We start from the raw sequence: 13,329 nt of genomic DNA, 5'->3' as shown, positions 1-13,329 counted from the left end.
GAAGGGGAATATCATACTCTGGGGACTGTGGTGGGGAGGGGGGAGGGGGGAGGGATAGCATTGGGAGATATACCTAATGCTAGATGACGAGTTAGTGGGTGCAGCGCACCAGCATGGCACATGTATACATATGTAACTAACCTGCACAATGTGCACATGTACCCTAAAACTTAAAGTATAATAAAAAATAAAAAATAAAAAAAATAAAAATAAAAATAAAAATAAAAATAAAAAAAAGAAAATGCCTGTAAAGCCAATTTTGTAAAATGTTAGCACTTAAATATAAGGACATAGCTGAGCTACTCTTAGTCTTTATGTGATATGGATTAAAACAATGCACAATGCTTACTTATTAACTGCTTCAGACTAACGAAATGATAAGCATACCTTGCAATGGTTTTCAATGCTATGTCATCACATAGCATCATCATCACCACCACCACCAGAACTGTACAAGACACTTCTGTAACTTTATATGAGGGAGCAATGTGCTCATCCCTAGTAGAAGAATAATTGTTGATCTAATCACAATCAACTTGTTCTCCACTTTTCCAGTGTTTTTCACAGCTTAGATAATGGCAAGACTGGAGTTAGGAGAGCAGCTAAGCTATTACAGTAGTCCATGTAACCAATTCCAGCCAGTGAGATACAAAGGAAACATCTGGAAAGGGTTTTTTCTCTTCTAATAAAAGATATAGACACAGACGATACCATTCCTTTTTCTGCTTTAAATGTAACACCTGCAACTTCACAGATATCCTAAGACTATGAGAAAGAAAGAAAGAAAGAAACTTAAGTCATTGAAGACTATCTCCAAACTTTTTATTATGTGAAGCCATTTAAAAGTTTTTTTGCTAAGCCACTGTAAGCCACTGTAAGTTTTTCTGTTGCTTGTAGCTATGATAAGATCAACTACCTGTTGATCAACTTATCTGTTGATCAGATAAGATACAACTAGCATCTTATAAAGCATGTATCATGTGCCCAGCACTGCACAAAACCCTCTAATACATTATTTCATTTAATTCTCACAATAATCCTCTAAAGTAAATAATGATAACAACCACATTTTTTAAAGGGGGGAAACAGAGATTTATAGCGATTAAGACACTTGTCAACATTAGTTAAATGGTAAACTAGAACTCAAATCCAGGTCTGTATGATGTCCAAGTCCATGTTCTTTACATTACACAAGATCATATCATCAGTTATTACACTAGTAGTAAAGAAACAGCACGGTAAAATGAAATAACCGGAGACCGTAGAGTCAAAACAGGCCTTGGTTCAAGTCCTGGCTCTAGTATTTAATAACTGAGGAAATTAATTAATTTCAGTTTTCTGAACTATAAGATGGAGATAATATGTAATAAAAATATATACTAATTATGATAGTATGTTCTTACAAAATTTATTGTGGCAATTGAATTTATTCCATTGTGTCTAAAACAACACAATTAAGCACATTCCCTGGCACATAAGAGACACTCAAACTTTAGTTTCCTTTCTCCTTTCCAGTCTAACAATTGAGTGTTCTGTCCAAATCATGAAGAGAGGTGAAATAATCCATTTATGTTCTCATGGAGCTCAAAGTCAAGGGAGGTGATAAAACACTACAGTATAGTCATCTTAAAGGCATACATCAGATGCTATAGGAGGAATACAGAAAAGGAGGAAGTGTAATAAACTGGCTTCAGGAAATAACCTCTGAGCAGGCTAAAAAGAGCTTGCCAGGTGATAAGAAAGGGAAGGGCAATAGCAGAAATATGCTCTCAGTAGAGGAAACAGTATGTGCAAAGGCACAGAGGGAAAAGAAATCTGGAAATACAGTAGTCCTTGCTTATCCATGATTTCGCTTACCAGTTTGTTATCCTGAAGTCAATATTGGTCCAAAAATATTAAATGGAAAATTCTAGAAATAATGCATAAATTTTAACTTGCACACTGCTCAGAGTAGCAATCTCGTGCTGTTCCACTCTATCCCACCCAGGATGTGAATTATCCCTTTGTCTGGCATGTCCATGCTGTATATGCTCCTCACTCATTAGTTACTCAGTAGCTTGCTCTCTTATCAGATAAACTGTCACGGTATCACAGTGCCTGTGTTCAAGTAATCCTCATTTTATTTAATAATGGCCCCAAAGCTCAAGAATAGTGATGCTGGCAATTTGGATATGCCAAAGGGAAGCCATAAAGCACTTCCTCTTAAGTGAAAAGGTAAAAGTTCTCAACTTAACAAGGGAAAAAGAAATTGAATGCTGAGGCTACCAAGATCTACAGTAACAATGAATATTCTATCTGTGAGATTGTCAAGAAGGAAAAAGATATTTGTACTAATTCTGCTACTGCACCTGATAGAGTTTAGATGTTTGTCCCCTCCAAATTTCATGTTGAAATGTGACCCTCAATGTGGGAGGTGGAACCTAGTGGGAGGTGATGAGTAACAAGTGAATTCTCACTGTATTAGTTTACGTAAGAGCTAGTTGCCTTAAAGAGGCTGGCAACTCTTGATCTCTCTCTCACCAGGCAACACACCTGCTCCCCCTTTGCCTTCCACCATAACTGAAAGTTTCCTGAGGTCCTCACCAGAAGCAGGTGCTGGTACCATGCTTGCTGTACAGCCTGCCTAACTGTGAGCCAAATAAAGCCTCTTTCCTTTATAAATTACCCAGCCTCAGGTATTCGTTTATAGCAACACAAAATGGACTAATATAGCACCTCAAACTGCAAAAGTTACAGCCATAGTATGTGATAAGTGCTTAGTTAAGATGGAAAAGGCATTAAATTTATGGGTAGAAGATGTGAACAGAAACGTGTTCTGATTGCCAGCAATCGAATTCAGTATTATGCCCAGTTTCAGGCATCCAATGGGGGTCTTGGAACATATCCCCTCAGGATACAGGGGGACTACTGTATTTCAGGACTATAAGTAAATAGGAACAGTTGGAGCTAGTAATGGGGAGTGATAAGAGAAGGGGGCTTGTTGCTTAAGCCCAGCAATTGGAGGCCAGCCTGGGCAACATAGCAACAACCTTGTCCCCCCAGCCCCAAACAAAAAGATTGCTACATCAGTCTTGCAGAGCCAGGCACAGTGGCTCATGCCTGTAGTTCCAGCTACTCAGGAGGCTCAGGTGAGAGGGTCACTTGAGCACAGGAGTTCCAGCCCAGCCTGCGCAACACAGAGAGATCCCTGTCTCTATATATTCAAAAAAGAAAAGAAGAAGAAGAAGAAGAAGAGAAGAAAGAAGAAGGAAGAAGAAGAAAGAAGGAAGAAGAAAGAAAAATGAAGAAGAAGGAGAAGAGGAAAGGAAGAAGAAAGAAGGAGAAGGAGGAAGATGAGGAGGAGGAAGGGGAAAAGGAAAAGGAGGAGGAGGATTAATTCTATAAGCTTTTGGACTGATAAGAGTAACTGATATATATAGTTTTAAAATAATGTATTATTCAATATATACAAAGATAGTAGAGAAATATTTTTGCCAGTGGCAAACACAGCTAAATAACTGAATGAAAAATTATTAAGTAATCCTTATTTATGTTCTACCTTCTTTCCCTTTCTATTATCTAGGGAGAAAAAAACTTAAAAACACAAATTACTCATAAGATAATGAGATGGGCAAGAAAGAAAAAAGGAGGAGAGTAAGGGTCTAGAAAAATAAAGACATTTAATTAGTTATGAATTACTGAATTAGTAATCAGTTTAAAAATAACATGTACTTGCTCTAATTCCAACTTTACTATTCTCATTTAACATTAATAGATAAAGATGAGTTTAGTTCCAAGCCTGTTTTGGAGGGGGAAGGGGAAAGAAAAGACTGAAAATAAATATTAAAACTTGTAAAATATTAATATTAAATAAAAGTATGTAAAAACTAGGCTAAGCATGGGAGTGGGGCAGATAATCAAAGAAATAAAGGGAGATAAAAAATATTTTCCAGGCCGGGCGCGGTGGCTCATGCCTGTAATCCCAGCACTTTGGGAGGCCAAGGCAGACGGATCACAAGCTTAGGAGATAGAGACCATCCTGGCTAACACGGTGAAACCCTGTCTCTACTAAAAATACAAAAAATTAGCTGGACGTGGTGGCACACGCCTGTAGTCCCAGCTACTCTGGAGGTGGAGGCAGGAGAATTGCTTGAACCTGGGAGGCAGAGGTTGCAGTGAGCCGAGATCAGTGCCACTGCACTCCAGCCTGGGCGACAGAGTGAGACTCCGTCTCAAAAAAAAAAAAAAAAAAAAAAAAAGACTGTCTTTAAAATAAAATTTGGAAAAAAAGAAAACAGAATAACAGAATTTAAGAGTAACTTCACTTTAATATAAGTTGTGCAGCTACAATTCCATTCTCCAAAGTGCTTTGACAGTATTAAAAAAAAATGATGTTTATTCATTAAAGGAGCACCAAAAGAGAAAAAAGAATCATTTTGCATCCTCCGTGAACTATTAACATTACCCAGCTCAATGGTTAAATAATATCCTTTCCATTTTAAGTAAATGAAAAAAATTAAACCCCAAATGTCCTAACTTTTGCCTTTTTAATACTTTAAACCTCCTTGCTGATCTACAGATTCATTTATTATTCATGTTTAAATAAAAACACAGAATAAAATTCACTTAGGCATGTAAATATATGAGCTACTGTGTATCATCTCCATCATTCTTACAAACAAACTGCCCATTAGAGAAATCTTTGGTTTTTATCTCACTAATGTTTTCATGTCTTAATCTGGTCATCTATATACAAAATATATATATAGAGAGAGAGAAGGCAATTACATTATTTCACTCATGGAAAATTATTTCTTACAAAACACACTGGAATTGTAAAGAGATTAATGGGAGAATGATTGTTATTCAGCCCTTTTCTGAATTATCAAATTATAACATCCCTATATCTGTAGTCAAGATAATTTATAATATGTTATAATTCTAACAATTATTCATCATTTTGAACTATTCAGGTATTAACTAATTCATCTGACATAACTTTCCTAAGATGCACATGTTTGTATTCATGTTTTTCAATAATCATTATTTCTAAATACTGAATTCAATCCTCACAAACTCACTGCAACAATATATGACACAAAGATTTAGAGTAATAAGCAGATGCTATAAGTACCTCTAAAAATCTTTCATTTATGAAAGAGCTACAGCCTCATGCTTTCAAATCAAAATATCAGAATATTATTTGCTAAATATATTTTATAGAATGGTCAAGCTGGATGCTAGAAAAGGTTAAATTCCTTGCAGTTCTTTGCTGTCCCTTTTTCCACCTGATTTATACTCTAGTCTTTTGTAATATTTCAAATCTCACACAGAGATTTAAATATAAATTAAAGACATCCCTCCACATATCAGCTGTGTTGAATTCCTCTTCATAATACTAGCACCTTGCACATATGATAAGGACTGAAACACATTTATTAAATGGATGACTGGCTGAACCAAGAATGAATCAGTAAATAAATAAATGATGTGACTATGACATAACATATTAAGAAGAATCTTGCTATTAATTATTTTAAGGTAATAAATCACTTCTCTAAATTTTCCTTTATTTCATTTTTCAAAACACTTCAAGTAGGTTAGCAATTGTGAAACTGACACTTCCAAATTTGCACATTAATATTTTTAAGAGTAAAATGAAGAAGGAAAAGAGAAAGTAGGTATTGTGATCCACAATGAAAAAATTTACTTAGGCTGAGGGTCAAGAATTCATGTAGCCATTTAAAAGTCAGTCAAAAATAATCATCTTTGGTGAAATTCTATGAAATAGAAAACCAAAGAGGCTATTACTACAAACGAACGCTTATTAAGTGTCCACTATGTATTTGGCATTGTGCAAAACACTAAAATCTAATTTCCCGTGAGTAAAAGGAATTTAGAATTTCAACTCTGAATCTTAAAATATGTAAGACATACTGCTAACGGGGGACAAAAGTGAATAACCAAGAAAAGAGTTAACTACTAAGGAAAATAGTATATTAACTTAAACATACTTGGTATGTAAAACATACATATTGCATAACAACTAAATATGTAACTATAAAAATCAAAAGTGATGACTAAAGATAAAAAGTTTGCAAGAATATAACATTAAAAGGCTCATGGATAAAAAATGGTTTGGGGCCAAAATGAAAAAACAAGGCCTTGCTAAAAAGCAGAATGATACTAAACTTGCTAAAAAGCAGTATGATTAAAAATACTGCACTTGCAGTAAGTTTCATGAATGCAAGAACCTTCCTTGTCTGTTCTGTTTACTTCAGCACAGTGACTGAAACAGTAGGCATACAATAAATATTTGTTGAACAGCAAAAGATAAATAAGAAACTGATCCTTGTCTTCAAACACCTTACTTAGGAGATAAATTTTTAATCACAATTCAACATTAACCAGTGTTATAATACAGTGTGTTATAAAATACAGAGGCACAGAGGACAGAGGAGATTCTCTCAATAAAGAGAGCAGCTGTAAAAACTGAATGGTCTTGTTCCATCCCTTGAATTTGGGCTGACCTGATTTGTTTTATTCACAAATTATTTAGGGAATGCTTACTAAGTAACAGGTGTTGTTCTAAGCACTGAAAATATAGTATAACTAGTACGCTTTTGTGTGTGTGTGTGTGGTGGTGGTGGAAATAAGGTCTCGCTATGTTGTCCAGGCTGATCTGAAACTCCTGGGCTCAAGCCATCCTCCCACCTCAGCCTCCCAAAGTGTTGAGATTACAGGCATGAGCCACCTTGCCTGGCCTATCAGTGTGCTTTTAATGATTAACTCACAACCCTCAAATGTAGTGGCAAACAGCAAACACCATTTAGCTCATGTTGACAATTTGTACTAGATTCAGCAAGTGGTTCTTTTGGTTTTGGCTAGGTTCATTTATGCATTTGTGGTCAGAAGATAATCTGGTATCTTCTGGGTAGCACAGTACAGCTACCAGGGTACAGCTCTAATATCACGAATCAGGGCAATGAAGGATGAATTTGGAGCTGAGAGGCAATTAATTGGTAACTGGCACATGCCCCCATTTCATCTCTCAAAAGACTTTAAAGTGGCCACAACTTTTTAAAAAATCACATCCAGGAAAGAGATAAGAATAAAAATAAGAAAATACATAAGTAATCAAATTAAATCACAAATTGTGACTCAACGTCTGTGTGATTAAATTTCTAAATAATTATGATTACCTGTGGGGTTTTTAATGGGGCATAATAAGAATATAAAGCTCCTCTTTTAAAATGGGGCTGTTATTCTCAACTACGTACGCAAAGGTTACAAAAAAAAGACAAAAGAATATACCGTGTTAAGTCACAGTTCTCTAAATGGTTTATTATTATCTATGAGTTTGTATTTTCCAAAATTTTTTCACATAATTATTATTACTTTTTAAATTAGGGAAATTTTTAAAAATTGTTTTGAAGTTTAACTGGTCACTAAATATCAATGAATGGGATTAAAGCTGTATAGCCTCTTATGTAACAGGATTCTAAATTCCTTTGAGAGAGCATACATTAGAAGGAAATCATTTCTGCAAAGTAAATCCTGAAGTTTTAGGTTATTTCCTAATAGCTATGGATTTAGAGAGAATAAACCAAATGTTAATCCCTTCAAATGTTATGAACTGCACCAGCAAATTTATAGTGCTCTATTTAATGACTCAGGAGTACAGCTCTAAATGAAAACAAACAAATGAAAAATCTCCTAGAAATAAAAAATCAGCCAGAGCAGGAGATCTGATCATAGTTGCCTCTCTGGTTTTATAGAATGCACAGACCCAGTAGTACCTGAAGGCAGAATCACATCACCTCTCACAAGCTCAACATAGTGCCAACTGTCAGCCCCATGTTCCATCTCCCACAGGTTCTTCACTGAAGAAAATATCACAAATGGCCATTAATAGAGGAAATTATGCTTACCCTCATTAAAAATCAAGGGATGCAAATTAAAACCATACATATACCATTCTATGACCACCAGGATCAGAATAATAACAATAATACTGTTTATTTATTATTATTATTTGTAGAAATGGAGTCTCACTATATTCCCTAGGCTGGTCTTGAACTCCTGGCCTCAAGTGATCTGCCTTGGCCTCCCAAAATGCTAGGATTACAGGCATGAGGCACTGTGCTTGGCAGAAGAATTTTAAAAGTCTAAAATACCAACCGTGCAAGAGGATGTGGAGCAACAGAAACTTATACCTTATTGATATGGTAGAAATTCTACATATTTATGGTTACAGGGTACAATCCTGTCTTATTATCAGTATTAAAAATATCTTCTCCAAATTTCTGATTTGCCTTTTTTTAATAGTGTCTCCTGATAAATAACTCTTTAAGTTAGCCAAATTTATTTTTTTCCTTCATGATAAACATAAAATCCTTCCTCTAAAAAAAGAAACAGCCTATAGTCCCAGCTACTTAGGAAAATGACTTGAAGGCAGGGAGTTTCAGTCCTGTCTCGGAAACATATAAAGACCCAATTATTTAAAAAAAAAATTAACAAAAATTTAAAAACAACCCTTCCCTATCCTACGGTCATAAACAAATGCCCTTATATTGAAAATTTTAGTTTCGTTCCGCACATTTAAGTGAAAAAGTATAGCATAGTGGTTAAAAGCATAGACACTGGAGCCAAACTACCTGGTTAAAATGTGGCTCTGCTACTGTGACCCTAGGCAAATTACTTGACTTCTCTGTGCTTGCCTCAGTTTCCTTATTTTAAAAAATGAAGGTAACTAACATGATAAAAAGAGTAAATGTATATAAAGTGCTAGAACAAGGTCAATAATATGATATGTACAACATAAGTGTTGGCTATTTTTATTAAGCCTTTAATTTGCCTGAAATGGATTTTTATATAGGGTGGGAAGTAGAGATTCCACTTCATTATTTCCCATGTAGATAACCAATTGTCCCAGCAATATATAGTGAACAGTTTATTCTTTTTCCACAAACTTGCAGTGTCACTCTGACATACATTAAGTTTCCATAAAGGTCTGCTTCTGTGCCTATATTCTGCTTCACTAGTCTATTTATCTATCTCTGTGAAGCTACCATTCCATAAAATTATAAATTATTGACATCAGTAATATACTACATAGTGTAGATCAAGTGCCTGCTCCCTAACTTGTTCTTCTCCAAGTTTCCAGGATAATTTAACCTCTGCAAATTTTAAAATAAGTTGCCAAATTTCATTTTTAAAAACCACAGGAATTTTTGCATGAAATTGCATGAATTTACAAATCATTTTGTGAATAAATGACATAATTATGATATTCAGTCGCCCTATCTGAAAATATTTTTTCTCTCCATTTAGCATTTTTAATTTTCACTCAATAAAATCTTATTACCTTCTCTGAAAAGATCTTACACGTCTGTTCACACTTACATCTCGATATACTTTTGTGAAATTATAAATATTGTCTTTTTTAAAATAGATTTTGGTTTTAGGTTTACTTAAATACTATTTATTTTTAATCATTACCTTATATCCAACAACTATGCTAAACTATTGATTTTTCTGTAGACTCCTTGGACTTTTCTACATAGACAATAGTATCATCTACAAATAATACCACTTTGTTTCTTCCTTTCCAACTCTTATACCTTTCATCTCTCTGCCCTGTGTCATTACACTGGCTACAATTTCCAACTGAAGATATATTTTAAATAACTTACAAATAAGTTATATATTAATGTCTAATATAAAATAGAAATAGTGAAGGCAAGTATCTGTTACCCAGGCTGTAGCACAGTGGCATGAACATAGCTCACCGTAACTTCGAACTCTTGGGCTCAAGCAATGATCCAGCTTCAGTCTCCTGAGTAGCTAGCACTATAGGCATACACCACCATGCCAGGTTAATGCTTTTTAATTTTTTTGTAGAGATGAAGTCTCACTCCATCGCCCAGGCCCCAGCCCCTTTTTACTCCAAGTTTCCAGGTTACCTACTAAGTCTGTGTATGTCCCCAGGTTATCCAGTGGTTTCAAAGCTCGCTGGCTTCCCTAGTCTCCTGCTCATTCATTTTTGTAGTTATCTATTCATTTAAAATGACCCTTTGTTGTCATGCCTTTTTAAATCAAATATGTTTTAAATGTTTTATAACTGATTCATTGAGCCATATTATCAGAAAAATAAATCCAATTAATGTTTTCTTGACTGTTCAACCTAATGCCATAAGTCATATGAAGCTTTTGAACATGTCCTAGCTTAAAACAACTGTTGTAGAAGTTACTTTAGGATAGTCTATTCCAACAGGAAAATTCCTTTAGAACAAGAATTTAATAAGTCAGTTCATTTGGTTGATGAAGAAATCAAAGACATTTAAATGTAGAGATACTTCTGTTAGAACAATCAGCCAGATAACTGATCTAGTACGAACACAATTTGAGAACTATTTTAAAAACATGAGATGATTTACTTCAATAGTGTTCTATTTAAATCAGAACAATTCACTTTCCAGTCATATATCATGCATCATGTTATACCAAATTAAACAGCAATTCTATTGTAATTATGTCCCCAAACACCTCTTTTCATATTCTAAAAAAAGTCACAAAGCCAAATGCCATATATGACTTTGTATAATATTACTCAGACATTTCAGCCAAAAAGTCTCAGTTTACAGTAATAGAGGGCCTCACTCATGAACTACAAGAACAATGGCTCCATATCTGATCAATGAGTTCTGTTAAGTATAATGCTTCCATTTATTTGCCAAAAATTTGAATACCTAGTATGTGCCAGGCCTTGTGCTAAGTACTAGAAATGATAGAGCAGTATGTAATTTCCAAAATCAGCAGCTACTCCAACCTCTTCCCTGGTCCTAACACCTTCATAGACTCCACTCTGATAAAATAAGAAGAAAAAAGAAATGTATTTATTCACTTTTTTCCCTCCTTACTTCTATATTATATGTTAAAATCCTACCCTGTGGTTTGCATTTGTGGCCTGAATAACTGATATTCAGAATTATCTGGAAAAGCTTATTTGCAGAGGTGCAGATAAAGGAATGGCAGTGTTTCACTAAGTGTTTCACTTAGTGTTTCTGAAACACTAAGGCCAGTGTTTCAGAACCAGTTGTTTAGTTAGGAAAAGAACCAAGTCAACTATTCAGCCTTCATGGTGAGGCAGGAGAATAGGGTCTGGAGGCAGGGAACCTAAGGCCAATTCATGCTGACTTCTCAGAGCTGAATTAAAAGGAACACCCTACCTCTCCACATCCAAGTAACAAAGGGATCAGAGGCTACTCCCTTTGTAATACCCCTACTTTTTCTGCAGTTGCAGATGAAAAATGAAAGTACCTCTGACTGGTCTTTTCCTGCAACCAAACTGGTCACGGGCCCAGTCTTCATTTGCATAGGAGTACAGCTTTGTAACTTCACTTCAGCCTCTGACTGGTCACTTTCCGCAACCAATCACACGTTTGCATAGGGTGTAACTATGTAACTTCACTTCAGCCTCTGATTGGTCACCTTCACAAGCAATCAGACTGATTGTGGGCCACTACTTCATTTACATAGGGTGTAAACCAAGTTACCAATGGGAAACCTCTAGAGGGTATTTAAACTCCAGGAAATTCTGTAACAGGGGCTCCTGAGCCACCTCCTGGAGCCCACTCCCACCCTGTGGAGTGTACTTTCATTTCAATAACTACATGCTTTCGTTGCTTCATTCTTCCATTGCTTTGTGCATTTTGTCCAATTCTTTGTTCAAAATGCCAAGAGCCTGGGCACCCTCCACTGGTAACAATAGCTCAATATCACTTTGGATTTCTTGTTGTCACGTATGCAGCTAACAATGTAAACAGTAGTAAACTGTGATGAAAAAATGCTAGTGGACATTGACAAGGTGATTCCAGAATTTACATGAAAATTTAAATGATTAGCAATAGCTGAGGCAATAGCCAAAAACAAAGTTGGAGGACTTATACTACCACTCTGATTTATGATAAAGTGACAGTAATTACAAAAGTATGTTCTACAGTAAAGACTGACAATAGAATAGAATAGAGCTGCACTGTCCAATATAAGAGCCACAAGACACATGTGAGTGCTGAGCACCTAAAATGTAGCTAGTGTAATTAAGGAACTGAATTTGTAATGTTTAAATTTTTAATTAATTTAAATTCAAGAACTGATAAGTGATTCAGTTACTGGAAAACTCTGAAGTATGATTTGGACAAATTTAGGCATATGAACCTACTTATTCAACTGTGATTCTATGAAACCTAAATACAGATCAAGTATTTCTGGTGAAAATTTAGAGTCTAACTTGAGACGTGCCACACATGTTAAATTTATGCCCAATTTCAAAGACATAGTACCAAAAGATGTAAAATATCTCATTAATAATTTCCTATTGATTACATGTTAATATTTTCACAGGTAGGGTTCAATAAAACATGTTATTAAATAAAATTCATAAATTTCTTTTTACTTTTTAAGATATGGTCATTAGAAAATTTAAAGTTACACATATGGCTCATATTTGCGGCTTGCATTATATTTCTACTGAACACTATAGTGGTTCAGAAAGAGTTGGACCAGTTGCCACTGGTATAGTGAGTCCAGAAAGAGTTCCACATATAGAGACCTGATTTATAAGAAAGGCAATACTGCAAATGTGGTGAGCAAAGGATGTCTTTTCAATAAATAGAGCTGAATGAACTAAAAATCCATATGGGGAAAAAATGAATCTTGAGTCCTCACATAATAAATAAAAATGCCCAATTCCAGATAGACTGTGTATCTAAATGTGAAAGTCAAAGCAATAAAGCTGTTAGAAGAAAACAAAGAGTATCTTCATTACCTTGGGCTTGCTGGATATTTCTAAGCAGAATTCAGAAAGTATTAATCATTTTTAACAACAAGTTGAACTACACTAAAATTAAGAACTTCTCTTCATCAAAAGATACCATTAAGAGAGTGAAAAGGCAAGCCAGAGTGAGGAAAAAAGCCATTAGAGCAGAGAAAGCACAAAAAATGGAGAATATGAGGAATGGGGACACACACACACACAGAACACATTCATTGTATATACTTTAATGCCTCAACATTTGACTATTGCTTTCCTGTTAATATGTTCCACTTAAGAAAAAGTTCAAGTAACTAAAGTTTACCCATTCAAGAAACAAAATTTTAGTGAGCCAATTTTGATTCATTTTAAAAATAGTTATATACATGTATTTCTTGTTGTTGAGTTATCCTCAAAAAAAAAAGGCAGCGTTGGAAAAAGTTACCCTCAAATTAAAATTAATAAAATATTTTAAAACATGATTGAGACTTTCAGTCCTGACAAGCTAGCTTAGACTGATTTCTCTTGTTCTTCGC

At 34.9% G+C, this 13,329-nt stretch overlaps 1 protein-coding gene across 3 annotated transcripts in view; it reads right to left on the bottom strand.

The window, feature by feature from the left end:
- The window catches only part of MAGI3 (membrane associated guanylate kinase, WW and PDZ domain containing 3), a 293,182-nt gene that overhangs the window by 241,867 nt on the left and 37,986 nt on the right, over nucleotides 1–13,329 (bottom strand). The window lies entirely within an intron of this gene.

The sequence above is a fragment of the Pan troglodytes genome, chromosome 1 (genome assembly GCF_028858775.2).
Source record: "Pan troglodytes isolate AG18354 chromosome 1, NHGRI_mPanTro3-v2.0_pri, whole genome shotgun sequence".
NCBI lineage: Eukaryota > Metazoa > Chordata > Mammalia > Primates > Hominidae > Pan > Pan troglodytes.
This window is presented reverse-complemented; position numbering and strand designations above follow the sequence as displayed.